The following is a 12255-nucleotide window of genomic DNA, read 5'->3' as shown; positions in this document are numbered from 1 at the left end:
CTGCGGATTCTCAAATCCCTACTAAAAGTGCTTCTGTGCTTCTGGAGGCCAGTTCTTTAGACTCCTTGATTTAAAAATCGAAACACATCACACTTAAGTCAGGACCAAATGCAGCACGCATTACAGCACCTCATGTGTCTCAGCCCAACTGACGGGCAGAGGAGAAGAGGCAGGAAGGTGCATGAAAGAGAGACTCAGGTCGCCTGTGTGCCCATGAAAGGAAGAGATGGGGTCAAAGAGGGCAGCCGTAGGTCCACTGCTATGGAGGCAGTGAGGGGGACCGACATGTGCCCTGGCCCATCAGCCTCTCTCTAGAGCTAGGGGTTCATGCTGATCAAGTCAGAGATGATCCAAAGGCAGGGCCAGCGGCCCCCCATCCCCACTGGCCCCTGTCCTGCCGTTGCTCCCTCTTCCCACAGCTTTCCTGTCTCCCCTCATGTGCCCACCTAGAACCTTCTACTAAGAACTCATCTTCCATTGTCTGCAGGCCACCCGGAGGACACAGGGACAAGAGTGCTGAGAACAGGGAGAAGCAGGGTGAAGCCAGAGTGAAGCCCCACCAGGCAGGTGCTCTCTGCTCTCCAAACAGGATGCGTACTCGGGCAGTGCTGTGCGGGGCAGCAAGGCAGGGTCAAGAGAGAGGCCCCGCCAGGCAGGTGCTCTCTGCTCTGAGCCCTCCAAACAGGATGAGTACTCAGGCAGTGCTGGGGGGATAGGAGCACTAAAGTTGCAGTTGCCCAAGCCATCTTTCAGAACATGTTCCTAAAAAGGCACAGGACGTGTCTCTACTACAACAAGCAGGGAAGTACCGCATGGGAGAATGGGAAGCTCTCTTGAATTTTTTTTTTTTTTTTTTTTTGAGACGGAGTCTGGCTCTCTTGCCCAGGCTGCTTGGCTCACTGCAACTTCTGCCTCCTGGGTTTAAGTGATTCTCATGCCTCAGCCTCCCAAGTAGCTGGGATTACAGGCACGTGCCACCTCAGCTAATTTTTATATTTTTAGTGGAGACAAGGTTGTTGGCCTTCTCAGGCCAATATTGGCCAGGATGGTCTCGATCTCCTAACCTCGTGATCCACCTGCCTTGGCCTCCCAAAGTGCTGGGATTACAGGCATGAGCCACTGAGCCCGGCCACTCTCTTGAATTTTTAAGTTAGAATCTGGAGTTTCAAAGGCTCATGCCTGCAGTGAGAAATCTCCCCTGGCTGGCCTCCTGCGTCTGCATCACAGTTCTCCGCCTTCGGGAGGTGGTGAGCGACACGATGCAAGGAGGGAGGCACTGATCCTGCTCAACCCAAACAAAAGCCGTGCTTGTGCCTCAGCCCTCATGCCTTCTCTGCTTCCCCCAACTCCCTGCTCCTGAGCTGCCTGCAGACCTCATCTTTCTTTTACATGGAAATGACTCTTTGGATGCTGTCCTGAGACTGCTTTCCTCCGAGGACTGGCAGTAGCTGGAAGGGGCTGGTGTCTGGACTGGCAGAGCCAAGCTGAGCCCCTGACCAACATCACTGCGAGGCAGGAGAATAGGATCTGGAGGCAGGGAACCTAAGGCCAATTCATGCTGACTTCTTAGAACTAAATCCAAAGAAAAACTCCAACTTTCCATCTCCGAGTAACAAAAGGACCAGAGACTACTCCCTTCACACTCCCTGCTTTTCGAGGAGGCAGATAAATAACTGAAAGTACCTCTGATTGGTCTCTTCCTGCAACCAATCAAGCTGGTCTCCGGTCAAGTGTGTATTTGCATAGGAGTGTAACTTTGTTTTTTCACTTCAGCCTCTGGTTGGCTGCTTTCCTCAACCAATCAGACTGATCACAGGTCACTTTCTTTTTTTTTTTTTTTTTTTTTTGAGACGGAGTCTCACGCTGTTGCCCAGGCTGGAGTGCAGTGGCGCGATCTCGGCTCACTGCAAGCTCCGCCTCCTGGGTTCCCGCTATTCTCCTGCCTCAGCCTCCTGAGTAGCTGGGACTACAGGCGCCCGCCACCGCGCCCGGCTAATTTTTTGTATTTTTAGTAGAGACGGGGTTTCACTGTGGTCTCGATCTCCTGACCTTGTGATCCGCCCGCCTCGGCCTCCCAAAGTGCTGGGATTACAGGCTTGAGCCACCGCGCCCGGCCTAGGTCACTTTCATTTACATAGGCCATGCACCAAATAACCAACGGGAAACCTCTAGAGGGTATTTAAACCCCAGAAAATTCTGTAACCAGGGCCTGCTCCCACCCTATAGAGTGTACTTTAGATTTCAATAAATCTCTGCTTTTGTTGCTTCATCCTTTTCTTGCTTTGTTTGTGCTGTTTTGTCCAATTCTTTGTTCAAGATGCCAAGAACCTGGATACGTTCCATCGGTAACAACTGCCCAGGAGCCCATGTGCTCAGCCCATAGGGGGCTACGGTGTGAAACCAGAGTAAGGGCCGCCAAGGTGTCTCCAGCACCCACAGGTGTGTCTGCCCTCCCCTGCCACTGTCAGGTGCTGAAAATTCAGAATCTGGGGAACACAGAATGGACTGCGTTTCAGTTACCAGAAGGAAATTCCTGACACCCTCATGATGCCCACAGGGTGCTCCACTTGCACCCCAGGTAAGAAAGCCAAAAACAACCCTGTTTCCCAGTGCCCTCTCTCCTTGGCAGTCCCTGTCCTAACGCCCCAAGTCCACGGGGGCCTCCTCCTCCTTCGATGGCACTGCTTCAAGACCAACGAGTCACACTGCGCTTGGAAAGGCCACTCTCTTAATGGCTTGAGAGGTGCCCTGGCCTCTGCCCACGACTTCAGGAGCAGACCCCCAGGGTTCAGCTCGCCATGGCCATGCTGCCCTGCCCTCCCTTCTCTTCCTTCTCGCTCACAGCTCCGCCCTGCCAGTCCCTACCTGCACTCTGAGACCCCAACATGCTCCCAGACCCTGCAGGGATCTCAGGTGTTCTGAGACGGCTCTCCCGCCACATGCTTCAGCTTCTCAGCTGTAGCCTGAAGATTCTCCCACCTCCCTCAGGGTCGCTGGGAAGGCTGCACGAGATGCTGCTTCTAAAGGCCGCCCCCAACCCCTGGTCTGGCTCCTCAGGCCCTTTCTCTCAGGCCCTAGCACCCACTGTCTGACATTTTCAATCTCCTCTTTTGCACAAACTCCCCTCTGACAGGCTGTCCGCACCCTGCAGGCACCCATCTTGGGCAGGCCTCCCTGCCACCTCCTTTCCAGGCTATGGAACCACTCACAGCTCAACACCTACTGCCACCTTTCTGCTTTACTCTGCCCTTTAAACACTTATTCCTCACTCACCCCACTTTCTGCCCTAGCACGCTGGTGAAGGTGCACCAACAGCTGCCCCTCTGCAAAATCCAGAGGCCCTCCAGGAATCCTCGCCCCAAACTCCAAGCAGCTTGCATCTCAGTAGATCTCCCTCTCAGGCCACCTTCCCCCTTTTCCTCTCAAAGCACCACCCCAGTTCTGCTCGTTAGCACACCAGGCTTCTGCTCAAGAGAAGCTCAAGGGAGATTAGCATGTGCTTGTCCACACCACAAGAATTAACCACCACTGGCAGCTGCAAGGTTTACTAGCTTGAAAAATCCAACGCTCATGAACTCCATGCTCCTGGTCTTTGGGGTGGAGCAGGGGAGAAAAGGAAAAACACACCAGTGACAGATATAGGCCACTGTCTTGCACATCAGTGAAATGGGCTCAAGAGCTAAACGTGGAGGATGTCAGCAGCTGACACTGCGCATGGCTTGTTTCTCAAATGAGCCGCTGCCCACAGGAGAGCAAGCCATCTCCTCAGCAGCCCGGGCTTCTTCCAAAGCGTCAGAGTAGCAGGAGAATGAATCATTTACCGGGTGACAAGAAGCAAACACCCACCACTCTATTTCCAAACAGCCTCTCTCTGAAGACCATCATGTGCCGAGGGGAGCCCGCAGAGTGGTCGCATACAACTCGATGCACGTCTCTTCAAGGGCAGACGAGTGACACTGGAGGATTCTGTGTTTACGACACTATGGAACTGGCCAAACAAATCGCTGGTGCTGGCACCCAGAGTGGTGAAGGGGGAGCTGAGAAGCGCGATGGCGATGTGCTACGTCTCGTTTCGCAGTTGTCAAAATGCATGGATCTGCCGGGTGAAGCTATGCATTTGGCTGCATGTTAATTACACCTCAGTTAACAACAGCAACAGCCACAGGTGTTCTGGTAAGGTCCCGGGTCCGACTCAATCTTCCCTGGGTGGAACGTTCTGTCACGCCTTACGTTTCAAACTGAGAATCCATTCAGTCGTTAATTTATCGAAATTGCATTGAAAATTCAGGCCCTATCCTGGGTATTGGGGTCTCAGCAGTGAGCAGAGTCAGACTCTCTGATTACATGGGGGGGACGTACCAGGGTGTAGTGGTGCTTTCTGGCACCATTACCTAAATACTCACAAAACCCACTGCTTTTGCTAGAGGAATCTCATGGCAAACACGAAAAGAGCCACCCCCGGGCTGAGCAGGGATGCTCCCCCACCACAGGGGTCACATGGAAGAAGGCAGGGATCCATCCCTCTGCATCCTCCTGGAAACTGCACCCAAGACACACAAGCCGTCTGTGGTTGCTGTACTAACCTCCGTCTGCAGCCTGGGGGACAGCACCTTCCCTGCTCTTAGGCCAGGGCTGGATTGTGGCCGGCGGGGAGGGCAGTAGGAAGGGCGCTCACTTTTTGTGGCCCCACTGGGTCAGTGTCAGAAGCGGAGATGACAAGGACGAAGAGGGGATGATGAAGAACAGAGACAAGAACATGACCCAAGAGAAGGAGAGAACGCTAAACAGGGGACCAGATGTGGTGCCAAGACGGGACCCCGTGGCTGCCTCCCTCTTGCTTCGGACAAGTTTCCTTTTTCTGGAATAGAAAATGGGGGTGCAGATGAGCGTCTGCTCCCAGATCTCACATTCCCACTGAAAGAGCAGCTCGAGACAATTGAGGTGTGGGCTGGATGGAGCCAACAGGGTGGCTGCCAGAGCAGCACCTTTGTCCCAGTGATGCTTTCAGCTGGGATCTTGGCAGGCAACTGCCTGAGAGGTTGTGCCTGGAATATACTTCCTAACTCAGACTGAGTGAGTCAGTCAACCTGTTTGGTTTAAAAACAAAACAACAACAAAACTACCTGTAAATAATACTAGGTTTGGGGGCAGATGGGAATCAAATGATAGTAAAACGTATTTACTTGAATAGCATTCTTGACTAACACCCAAGACTGGACCCTGTCTAAGACTCAACCAAGAACTTGTCTGTTCTCGGACAGAGAACTTAAGGCTACAGGAAACCCTCTGTACTGCCTAGGAAGCAGCGGGCGAGAAGGACATGGCAGCTCCTCGGTTTAAAAGGAAAAAGCCCAGCAAGAGAGGGTCGGGTTTCAGAGCACCTTCTATGCCCGCTTGCCCCTCCCTGGCTTCTTCACTTTCCATCACCATCTGCTAGGTTTTGTTTTTTGTTTTTTTTTTTTTTTTTTGAGACGGAGTCTTGCTCTGTAGCCCGGGCTGGAGTGCAGTGCCCGGATCTCAGCTCACTGCAAGCTCCGCCTCCCGGGTTTAGGCCATTCTCCTGCCTCAGCCTCCGGAGTAGCTGGGACTACAGGCGCCCGCCACCTCGCCCGGCTAGTTTTTGTATTTTTAGTAGAGACGGGGTTTCACGGTGTTAGCCAGGATGGTCTCGATCTCCTGACCTTGTGATCCGCCCGTCTCGGCCTCCCAAAGTGCTGGGATTACAGGCTTGAGCCACCGCGCCTGGCCAATCTGCTAGGTTTTGTTGCCTTTTTGCTTTTTACTCTCTGCTTCTCTGGGTTTGCACTTAAGATCCTCTGGAATCAAGTAACTATCAAATATAAAAGTTGGTCAAATTTGGTATTGGTATGAACTATCATCTGACTGAGTCTAACTTTTATGACTAAAATGATATTTTAAAATTAATCTAGGCCGGGTGCGGTGGCTCAAGCCTGTAATCCCAGCACTTTCGGAGGCCCAGACGGGCGGATCACGAGGTCACAAGATCAAGACCATCCTGGCTAACACGGTGAAACCCCATCTCTACTAAAAAATACAAAAAACTAGCCGGGCGAGGTGGCGGGCGCCTGTAGTCCCAGCTACTCGGGAGGCTGAGGCAGCAGAATGGCATAAACCCGGGAGGCGGAGCTTGCAGTGAGCTGAGATCCGGCCACTGCACTCCAGCCTGGGCGACAGAGCGAGACTCTGTCTCAAAAAAAAAAAAAAAAGTAATCTAGCTGGGCGTGGTGGCTCACGCCTGTAACCCCAGCACTTTGGGAGGCTGAGGTAGGTGGATCACTTGAGCTCAGGAGTTTGAGACCAGCCTGGCCAACATGGTGAAACCCTATCTCTACTAAAAAATACAAAAATTAGTCAGGCATGGTGGCTCATGCCTGTAATCCCAGCACTCTGGGAGGCCGAGGCCAGCAGATCACTTCAGATCAGGAGTTCGAGACTAGCCTGGCCAACATGGTAAAACCCCATCTCTACTAAAAATGCAAAAATTAGCCAGGCATGGTGGCTGTAATCCCAGCTACTTGGGAGGCTGAGGCAGGAGAATCGTTTGAACCGAGGTGGAGGTTGCAGTGAGCCGAGACTTCACCACTGCACTCCAGCCTGGGCGACAGAGTGAGACTCTGTCGCAAAAAAAAGAAAAATAAATAAAATAAAATAAAAGTAATCTAAATTTCTGCCTGAATCTGCCTCAGCAATTGCGGCAGACGGTTCCATTCTGTATCACTTGTTTCTGTATTATTGGATCTTTTTTTGCAATAACCTTGGGTTGTTTTTATTATCAGAAAAAGTGAAGATGTTGTATGTGAAAATTATGAACATACATACGGATTTTTTTTTCTAAGACACAGGATCTCATTATGTTGCCCCAGCTGGTCTTGAACTTCAGGGTTCAAGGGATCCTTCAACCTCAGCCTCCCAAAGAGCTAGGATTACAGGCACATGCTACCAAGTCTAGGTTGAATTCCTTTTCTTTTTTTTTTTTTTTTTAAAATAGAGACTGGGTCTCCCTATGTTGTCCAGGCTGGTCTCCAAGGATCTCTAGGCTCAAAGGATCCTCCCACCTTAGCCTCCCAAGTAGCTGGGATTACAGGTCTCAGCCACCGCATCCGGTCCAGCTTGCATTTACAAAAAAAAAAAAAAAACAGGGTCTCACTCTGTCGCTCAGGCTGGAGTGCAGTGGCATGATCTTGGCTCACTGCAACCTCCACCTCCTGGGCTCAAGTAATCCTCCTACCTCAGCCCCCCAAGTAGCTGACAGTACAGACACTGAGTTACTACACCTGGGTAATTTTTGTATTTTTTGTAGAGACGGGGTTTCACCATGCTGGCCAGGCTGGTCTGCAACTCCTGAGTTCAAGAAATCCACCCACCTCGGCCTCCCAAAGTGCTAGGATTATAGGTGTGAGCCACTGTGCCCAGGCTCAGCTTGCAATTTTATATTAAAATAACCTCACAGGCTGTTTTTAGTTAGCAACAACTAGTGTATTTAATAGTGTGTTTTCAAATTATGAGTAGAATTACCCATTTTGCCCTAAAATAGACTCAGCGTTGACTCTGAAACTCTGTGCCTTGGAGTAACATGGCATTTTATGCACTCATCCTGGAAATAAATGTTCTAAACACAGAGTCAAAGTCGCAAAGAAACAAAGAGGAGGCTGGGGACAGGGAGGCCAAGCAGCCTTGCAAAAATACTTTAAAGTATTCCTACGTAACCACTGAAGAACAATTTGCGTGGCTATATAAAATCCAATTTTAAAAAATATTTAGAAATTTTAAGACAACCATTTCAAAAAAAATATATAAAAAATGCATTTTCCTTTTCTTGAGAAAGGGGAGTCCTTTCAAGCCTTTAAATTTGTCAAAGTAACCCATGTTCATAGTAAAGTAAGAATTCATGTGCAACACAAAGCAAAAATTCAGAATCCTGCATGCACCCCATCCCTAGTATAATTACTACTAGTGGTTTCTTGTGCTTCCAACAAGAAAAAGCCTTTCTTAATAGGAGAAGGGCTTGCCTAGTAAGGGGCCCATGTGTCTTCTGGCGTTGGGGGTGTACAGGTTATGTTCACGCCATGTCAACTGGTCAAGCAGCGCACTTTTCTGTGTGTATACACATCAATGAAAAGGTTAAAAATGGGAGGCCACAGGAGATGCAAAGTAATCTGAAACTAAGTAGAAAGAGAAGGGCAGCAAGTGGCAGACTAGCAAGACATTCTGAATGTAACAGACTCTAGAAAGAAGAATCTCTGAACAGTTTACAACAGGAGTCAGAACGAGCTATCTTCTAGAAAGAAGTAAGTTTGGAAAAGCATTCAATAGAACACCCGTGAACGCCAAGGGAATGAGGGAAATATTGTTGCATTAACATTTTCCAGAAAAGAACCCTTTTTGGTACCTAAGGGAAAATTACCCACCTACTATTTTATAAAATGAAATTGCTTTCTTCAGTAGGTATTTTCAAGATGGGTCCCAATGTCAATACTTTGCTGGCCAAATCGACCCTATTTCAGGAATACACTAAACAAAAAAAGAGAAACACTGTCTGCTTTTTTTTTTTTTTTTTTTTTTTTTTTGAGACGGAGTCTCGCTCTGTCGCCCAGGCTGGAGTGCAGTGGCCGGATCTCAGCTCACTGCAAGCTCCGCCTCCCGGGTTTACGCCATTCTCCTGCCTCAGCCTCCCGAGTAGCTGGGACTACAGGCGCCCGCCACCTCGCCCGGCTAGTTTTTTTGTATTTTTAGTAGAGACGGGGTTTCACCATGTTAGCCAGGATGGTCTCAATCTCCTGACCTTGTGATCCGCCCGTCTCGGCCTCCCAAAGTGCTGGGATTACAGGCTTGAGCCACCGCGCCCGGCCTCACTGTCTGCTTTTTAATAACAATAACTACACCACAAAAAACACTGAAAGGTTTTTTTTGGGGCGGGTATATAAGGTCTGGCTCTATCACTCAGGCTGGAGTGCAGTGGCACCATCTCAACTCACTGCAACCTCCACCTCCTGGGTTCAAGCCATTCTCCCACCTTAGCTTCCCAAGCAGCTGAGATGACAGGTGTGCACCACCACGCCTGGTTGATTTCTGTATTTTTTTAGAGATGGAGTTTTGGTACGTCGCCCAGGCTGCTCTCGAACTTGTGAGCTCAAGTGATCCATCCACTTGGCCTCCCAAAGTACTGAGCCCCTGTACCTGGCCAAGAATATTTTTTTAACATGGTTTGTCAAAGATGAGAAAATACCTTTGTCTTTCTGTGGAAGCAAAGGGAATATTTCTCAAACATTTGTTCTGCATGTCTGTCCACAACCACCTCCTCTTCATTGCAACTTTAATTCTGCGTTTAGAATGTTTATTTCTGGCTTCAAAGCACAAAATACATGCTATTCTAAGTGTATGGGGGTTTAAGAGTCCATTTTAGGGCAAAATGGATAATAATTTCACTCATAACTTGAAGAGACACTGGAACATCTCTAAGCCGTCGCACTCACAGCCAGTCCTCACGATGGCTTCTCCCTGGCTGAGAATCCCGTCCAAGTTACTGACAAGGTGGGACTAGGGAGTGGCCCTTGTTTGCTTCCCTCTATCTGACCATCTCAGCTTAGACCTGTGGCCACTTTGGGGTGACTGGCACCTCTCTGCCCACCTCCGGAGTGGGGCACTCTGGCTCCATTAAGCACCATTCACTGTTGACAACGACCCCAAACCACTTCCTGCAGAATGCCCGGGCTACCCCAGTTCAGACTCCCTTCCTATCACTCCCACAAGCACTATGCAAACGCCTTAGTGTTCACAGCAGAATGTTAATCCCATTACACGCCCGTTTGGTTTTCAAACACACGTCTCTCTTTAATCAGCAGTGTAAGATGTGTGGGCTTCAGATAAGCCCTGAACTGTCCTGCCAGCCTCCTATCAGAGGTCATGCTAAAAAGAATGATACAGAGCCTGGCAAACTGTCTCACTCCTGTAACCCCAATGACTGAGGAAGCTGAGGATGGAGGATGGCTTGAGGCCAGGAATTTGAGACCAGCCTGGGCAACATAGCAAGACTCCGTCTCTAAACATATGTACATACATACATATCAAAATAATGATATGTAGGGAAGGAGTCCTGACCCTGGATCATTCTTTGCACTTCAAGGCACTCACAACTATCTGCTGAATCAAATTCGGCATTTAAATTTAGCCAGAAAGAGACCCAGGACTTCCAGCATCTTTTTGCAGATCAGCATTTTACTTGAAAGCACTTCACATGGACATAAGCAGAACCTGCTTCGATGCAGGGTCCACACCCCAGCCTTGCTTTCTGCAAACCAGGAAAAGAGGTGTAAAAGCCATGAGGGCAGGCTGGATGCGGTGGCTCTCACGCCTGTAATCCCAGAACTTTGGGAGGTTGAGGCAGCGGATCACCTGAGGTCAGGAGTTCAAGACCAGCCTGGCAAACATGGCAAAACCCCGTCTCCACCAAAAATACAAAAAAATTAGCTAGGTGTGGTGGCATATGCCTGCAATCCCAGCTACTCAGGAGGCTGAGGCAGGAGAATCGCTTGAGCTCGGGAGGTGGAGGTTGCAGTAGCCAAGATTGCGCCACTGCATTCCAGCCTGGGCTGGAATGATAATCTGTCTCCAAACAACAACAACAAAACACAAAAACAAACAAAAAGCCATGAGGGCTTTGTGGATTCCTTCCACAAAGAGATGGATAGGGGAGATAATGGAGATGACGCAGATGTGGAGGAGCTGCCATTTAAGGAAACAGTGTCTGATAAGCAGCCAGCTTTCTATTCAGGTGAGAGCTGTCACCAAGCACAAGGGACTTCCGGGCTATTTCAGCAGAGCAAGGCCATGCATTGCCCTCACTCAGAGGGCAGGGAAGCAAGCAAAGCCATGCACTGCCCTAACTCAGAGAAGACTCTTTTCTGCATCTGTCGGTTCCCCGTGGCTGCAATGCGACCATTCTGGATTCTGTGTCCACCTGGTCTAACCACCGCTGCTAACAGGTACACCCAGTCTCCAGTTACAAGCACCCAGTTAGCAATGACAGGGCCCGACCCCTCCTGGTCTCCTTTTAGGTGTATCTTTTATCCCTTAAATCTCCTCACGCCCAGGAACTTTCTTCCATTCTAGTCAGAAGCATGCCGTTGCTAAGCAACCCAGACAAGTCACATCTAAAGATACTCTCCATACTGTCCCAGAGTGGGCCTGGTCAAAACAAACAGGGCGACAAAGTCACTTCAAGTTACAACCAGGAGAGGCTAAAGATAGGACGTACACAGACCTTGTAAAAAGTTGTCTGTGTGTTTTATTCTGGCCTGCTGACACCAGACCATGCCTTGACTTTGCTACTTTCAGTTTAAACCATTGTCACAGAAACCCAGTGCGTCTGCAAGCTCAGTGAGATGAAACTCCAGCAAAACACAGCCCAATCATGCCTGCCCCATTCTCCAAGGGCAACTCTGCACATTACTGTAGAAAATCCTACAAGAAGGGAGATGAAGACCAGCCTTCAATGCTGTGATGAACCTGTGTGTTTGGAAAGATAACTGGGACTCACATTGCAGTCTCCCTTGAGTTTCTTCTGGTCTTTAAGGTCATCTTCTCTAACCGAGCTTAAAGCAGTTCACTGATATGTGTGTATTTATTTGTTTTTGCATCAGATCCTTTTTAATTCAATGATGTTGAAGACCCCCCCACTCCCTGCCTGTGAACACTGACCCATATATCAGAATTTCTACATCACAGGGCTACACGGACTGCCGCATTTCTAGAGATGACCTTTGGAGTCACATGACTTTCATGGTGCACTCAGTTAAGCATTAACTAGGGGTTTTATGCCTTCAGTGACCTGGTAAAAGGCAAACATCTGTAAACGGCAATGTTCTCTCTGGTTCTGGCACTCGGATTAACTACCGGATACCTACCAGATACCAAAGCAAACTACTCTGCTGGGCTGTTAACCTTTTCTTTCAAGACAAATGAGTGACACAAAAGTGTACGGCTCAACGACTTGGCAGAGTAAAAACACACCCACAAAACGGGCAATGTCCACGTTTACTGCAGAGTACCCCTTGCCTGATGTCCAGACCCTGGGTCCTGTCTCCGCTTGGGCACACAGATTTGTGGGGTGGTCGTCCAGAGAAGGCCCACCACTTCCCCCCAGATTTTTCCAGCAGGACAAACCACAAAAGCTACAGATTCCCTCTACACCCTGGGAAGTACCCAATCTGGGGAAGAAAGTCGGACACCGGGGTG

The 12255-nt window shown here is 49.5% G+C and overlaps 1 protein-coding gene across 18 annotated transcripts in view; it reads right to left on the bottom strand.

Moving 5' to 3' along the window:
• The window catches only part of NAA60 (N-alpha-acetyltransferase 60, NatF catalytic subunit), a 42070-nt gene that overhangs the window by 16478 nt on the left and 13337 nt on the right, over window positions 1-12255 (bottom strand). Inside the window, exon 2 of one of the 18 annotated variants that reach the window (XR_013410856.1) lies at window positions 4676-4858. The gene's annotated coding sequence lies outside the window, so the exon portion shown is untranslated. 18 annotated transcript variants of the gene reach the window in all.

This window comes from Macaca mulatta, chromosome 20 (assembly GCF_049350105.2).
Source record: "Macaca mulatta isolate MMU2019108-1 chromosome 20, T2T-MMU8v2.0, whole genome shotgun sequence".
Classification (NCBI taxonomy): Eukaryota; Metazoa; Chordata; class Mammalia; order Primates; family Cercopithecidae; genus Macaca; species Macaca mulatta.
This window is presented reverse-complemented; position numbering and strand designations above follow the sequence as displayed.